General features: G+C 39.7%; 2 long non-coding RNA genes across 2 annotated transcripts in view; both read right to left on the bottom strand.

Annotated features, from left to right (window-relative positions):
* The window catches only part of LOC138852508 (uncharacterized), a 2,417-nt gene extending 27 nt beyond the window's left edge, over nt 1–2,390 (bottom strand). The window contains exons 1-2 of the long non-coding RNA XR_011391830.1: nt 2,181–2,390; nt 1–1,834 (exon numbers count right to left, since the gene is read on the bottom strand). The exon at nt 1–1,834 is cut by the window's left edge and continues 27 nt beyond it. This is a non-coding gene — a long non-coding RNA (uncharacterized lncRNA). The remainder of the gene's footprint in view (nt 1,835–2,180) is intronic.
* Nucleotides 2,391–3,372: 982 nt separating this feature from the next.
* Nucleotides 3,373–5,000, bottom strand: part of LOC138852509 (uncharacterized) — a 44,122-nt gene continuing 42,494 nt past the window's right edge. Inside the window, exon 2 of the long non-coding RNA XR_011391831.1 lies at nt 3,373–4,086. This is a non-coding gene — a long non-coding RNA (uncharacterized lncRNA). The remainder of the gene's footprint in view (nt 4,087–5,000) is intronic.

Here is a 5,000-nt window from a genome sequence, read left to right as displayed (position 1 = left end):
CATTGTAACTACACTTTAATTTTTAATCAAATTCACTCAAAACCAAGAGTAAAAAAAAAAATGGAAAATTAAATGTTTTACTGCTTTAGCCCCAAAACACATAAGATGAATTATAATCTCACTCATACAATGTAATACATTCCCAACTTAGAAAACACACATAGAAGGTAGCAAATAGCAAAATTATTGCTGATACCATTAATTCATGACATAGAAATACCTTAGCCAAATCCAAAATTACTTGAAAAAGTAACATAAAACTACACCAATAGGGCAATGAATGAATGCTTTAGCCAAATTATATAAAATATCAATACAATAAATTACAAATTAATCACAAATCTAACTTAGCATTTACTTTAATGTACTAATATTTTATCTTAATATTTTTACTATAAATATACCCCTTAATGCCTCAAGAGGTAACTACGGACATAACAGTAGTGATTCTGCAGGATGAAGTTAAAAGCAAGAGATGAAGTTAGCAATATGTCTGCAAGACCAGTGCTGCTTCATGGGTTGGTGTGGGATGGGATAACTCGATGTATAGCCCTGATGTGCTTGATAAGGTTAGACCTGAGGGCAGTACGATGTGGACAATGTGGGCAGATATGGGGACGAAGACCAGTGTGGGTCAGAAGATGACTCTCTCGCCGCTGGCGTAGATTTCTACCACGGAACTCCTTCCCACACACTTCGCACACCAGGAGGCGCTCATCAGAAGGAACACCCATCACTGCCAACGAGCTCTGGAATGGAGATACCAGCCATTCCAGCACATGCACACATCTAAGACAATATTTCAAAAACCATTGCAACTCCTTACACCAAATTCAAAATCCAAATGCTATATAATACAGTACTTGGATTTTTTTTTTGCTAATGTAACAATAGTACTGGCACTTTTTTCTCTCAGCTTTGGTCACTTGTTTCCCTCATATCTTCCACCACACAAGAAAATCCTGGGATAGATACAGCTGTATTCATTATCGAAATGCTTTCTGGGATGTGAGAAGGTGGCAATGTTTGCGTTACGCCATGGGTGGAAATGGGGTCTCTAGGAAGAAAGTGATCTCTATGCACAGTGCGAATGTGACGGTCCAGTGTAAACTTGTGATGAGCACGGTAGGGACAGAAGGGGCAGTGGTGGGGGCGCTCTCCTGAATGGGTCGACAGGTGATACTGTAGACGCTGTCGACGGTTGCGACCCGTGATGAGCTTGCCACACACTGAGCAGGCAAGGGCTTCAGGTTCACCCCCACCACTCTTCCCGCTGCGAACCCCGCCCTGTAAAGAATGACACTATCTGAAGGCCACTACCACTGAATCTTAGACATGAAACTCCCAACTACTATGCCTCTGATGGGAATGATCAGTGCAATATTTGGCCCAGCAAAACAATCAAATTTCAGATTCCTAAAATCAAAATTGTGGTTTGTTTATCATGCAAAGCTCTTGATATCTATACTATGTAATTCACAAATCAGCATGACAGTCATGCTTAAGTTTCTCTTTGAAAAGCCCTCTCCTATTTGTTCTTGTATCAAGACACAAAGCTTAGAATTTACTGATTCCAAGTTTCCAACTTTGAACTCTGCACATTAACAATTTTGATGTTCTCCATATACGTCTGGGCAATTTGCATGTTGCGATCTTTATGCACTGTTCGTATGTGTCGATTCAGGTTGAACTTGAGGCTGGCACGATGCGGACAATATGGACATTGGAAATGCCTCTCACCAGTATGGGTCAGCATGTGGTACCTTAGCTTTTGCTTGCCATTAATTCCACTGATGCTCTTGCCACAGACGGGACACACCACGGGCGCCACCGCCTGCAACAGAGAGGGGAGCGGCTATCACTCCTTTGCTGCCACCACACACGATGTGGGATGATGGCTCAGGTTGACAGCATCACAGCATAAAAGCATAAGGCATATTTAGATATTTATAAAAGAAAAAAATGCATGAAAACTATAAAGTTTATCAAAATATATGACAAAAAAAATGTATTTAAACCATAGCAAATCAAGTACTGTAATTACAAATAAAGAAATAAGTAATTTTGTTGCTATAATTTTTTGCCTTAAAATACTGCACACCAAAATTGTCACTAGTAGTCACAGTAGTGGCCAACCATCAATAACAAGTCAAAATATTACACCGTCTTTTAAGACCTACCATCAACATTCATTACTACCTAAACAATGCTCAGATCTTTTCAAGTTGCAACAAGTTCTCATCTTGCCAGTTTCCAGGCAAGCAAAACATCTTGGTGCAAAGGTTGAATAGATGAAAGTTACACTGATGTGTAGGACTTTCCATCAGCACAAGTTTCTGAACTAATCCAACTGGCATTACTGCCTAGTGGCAGGACCACAAGGTGTCAAAACTCAGCTACTAGGCAGCCGATCCTTGTGGAGAGCGCGGATGTGCTTGTGCAGGTTGAACTTGAGTCTCGCTCGGTGGGGGCAGAATGGGCAGGCATGGGGCTTCTCACCGGTGTGGGTAAGCATGTGATACCGCAGTCGCTGGTGTTGGTTGCGCCCCGCAAACACCTTGTTGCAGAAGGGACACATCAGGGCCCGAAGGCCAACGCCCTGCAACACAACACCACAGTCACATCCTCCAAATCTACCTTCATTACCTGCACATCAAATGTGCCATCATTTTCCCCCTTCCTACTCAATACATAGAGATCAACCCAAACATCAACACATTAACATAAAATAAGAGCTCACTTTCCTCAAATTTTGGTGAAATTATCTTCTAAAGCATGTTAATTCTAAATTTTTAAAAAGAAAACCTTTTTATTTGCAAAACCAAAAATTTATGGCTTTCCGACCTTACTGTTACACCAATATCATAATGAAAAAATCATTGATATATGAAGCTGACAAATCTGCATATCAATATTTAATAACAATTTTTATTTTTCATTTTAACCCCAAATTTATTCCCAGAAGCTTCCATATAAAGTTACCAAATTTGTAAAACAAAATTTAGTAAATTTTATATATCAGTTTATTCCCAAATTTTTTTCTCGGTTCTTTGATAAGGGCTGTTAAAAGTTTGATAATAAATGTCACTATGTATATTTTTTATATGTTTGATGAGATTATATTTGAGTGTGGATTTGTGCGGGCAATGTGGACACTGGTGGCGCTTTTCCCCAGTGTGGATCATCATATGGAATCCAAGGTTCTGTTTGCGGTTGCGACCACCAAAGGATTTACCACAGACGGGGCAGGCCAAACACATCACTGCCTGCAATGAAGAAACGCTTTTGTAAGACAGTGTGTCAAGTCCTGTGCAACTCTGTCTTAAACTTCCAATAGTTCAACGAAGCTTCGGTTCTATATAGTTTGGTGCAGTTTTCAAATCATGATTCAAACTCTGATGCAGTTTCAACTTTTACTTAAGGGTTACTCATATTTTTTTTTTTTTATTGAGACGATGAACTGCCACAACTCCAGAGAAAATTCAGCCTCTAGCAATGTGCTACTGTTAACTTACTGTTACAATCTTTAATACAAATTTATACTGCAAGTAATAATCCAATAAAGATTTTTCTTTATACTACTGCATTAGCAGTAAGTCAAACATTATCTGATGCTCATTTTCAATTGGTATTGTGTAATAAATTACTGGCTTCTAGCAGCCCCTGATATTTAACAATGCCCGGTCAGACGATCACATAATATTAATATATTCAGTTTCCTGTGTACTGCACAGGTTTGTGCTTAGCCTGTATGTGCTTAGTAAGGTTGAACTTAAGGTTGGCTCTGTGTGGGCAGTAAGGGCACTTAAAGGGCTTTATGCCAGTGTGTATAACCGCATGCCTACGGCAATCTTTTGCATTGTTGAAGGCCTTGCCACAAGTTGGGCAGGCAAACACCTTGTCGATAGTCTTCATCAGTCTTGCTGTGCCCATCTGCTGCCTACTGGCCGTAGGAGAACCTGCTAGCATCTCAGACAGTCCACCAGTGGATGAAGTGATCCTGCAATGTGAGGGATGCACCCCTCCTCTCTGCTTGCCTATAACTTCTAGATCCCAGGTGGTATAGGCGCTCCACTCCCCTGAGCCCTGCAAACACAAGGGTGTGCTTCAGGCCTCACGCCACTTTCTCCCACCCAATATTACCAAAATTATAAAAACAATATATCAAGAGGTACCAGAGACATAATTATATCTGTACTTAAAAAGACAAAGAACTGTTATTTTACTTGTAAAAATAGTATCACAAAATACTAAAAGCAAGAGGAAAGTGTAATTCGTAGGACTTTATAAAGTTCATAATGTCACCAATATTTCAAGTAACAAGATATTAGAGCAAAAGAAGAGTAACTTTTATAACTACCAATTTTATACAATCAAAAGTACAGTATCTCAAACAAATATTTGGCATCATTTAATTACCTTATCAATGCTGTTTTAAAAGTCATTCACTAATTATTTGGGAAACATCATATTTATGTTATTGAGTATCCATAATGTTTTTAATTTGCTTATATACAGAACATACATACACATTGACTTTTGTACATACACACAACACATATACAGATGCATACACACAAAATATACCTACACACTTTCATACTGCATTCACTCTTAAGAAATTTTCATTCTCAATCCATAAGTATTCTCTCAACTTTCAGTTTGATAAAACCTCCAAAGAGAGAGCACGTGTGTGTGTGTGTGTGTGTGTGTGTGTGTGTGTGTGTGTGTGTGTGTGTGTGTGTGTGTGTGTGTGTGTGTGTTGCAGTGTGTGTGTTGCTATGTGTGTGTTGCTGTGTGTGTGTTGCTGTGTGTGTGTTGCTGTGTGTGTGTTGATGTGTGTGTGTTGCTGTGTGTGTGTTGCTGTGTGTGTGTTGCTGTGTGTGTGTTGCTGTGTGTGTGTTGCTGTGTGTGTGTTGCTGTGTGTGTGTTGCTGTGTGTGTGTTGCTGTGTGTGTGCATGCGCGCGTGTAGTGTGCTCGTGTAGTGCACGCGTGTGTA

Source organism: Cherax quadricarinatus, chromosome 10 (assembly GCF_038502225.1).
Source record: "Cherax quadricarinatus isolate ZL_2023a chromosome 10, ASM3850222v1, whole genome shotgun sequence".
NCBI classification, from domain to species: domain Eukaryota; kingdom Metazoa; phylum Arthropoda; class Malacostraca; order Decapoda; family Parastacidae; genus Cherax; species Cherax quadricarinatus.
The sequence above is the reverse complement of the archived record's forward strand: the minus strand, read 5'-3'. Positions and strand labels throughout refer to the sequence as shown.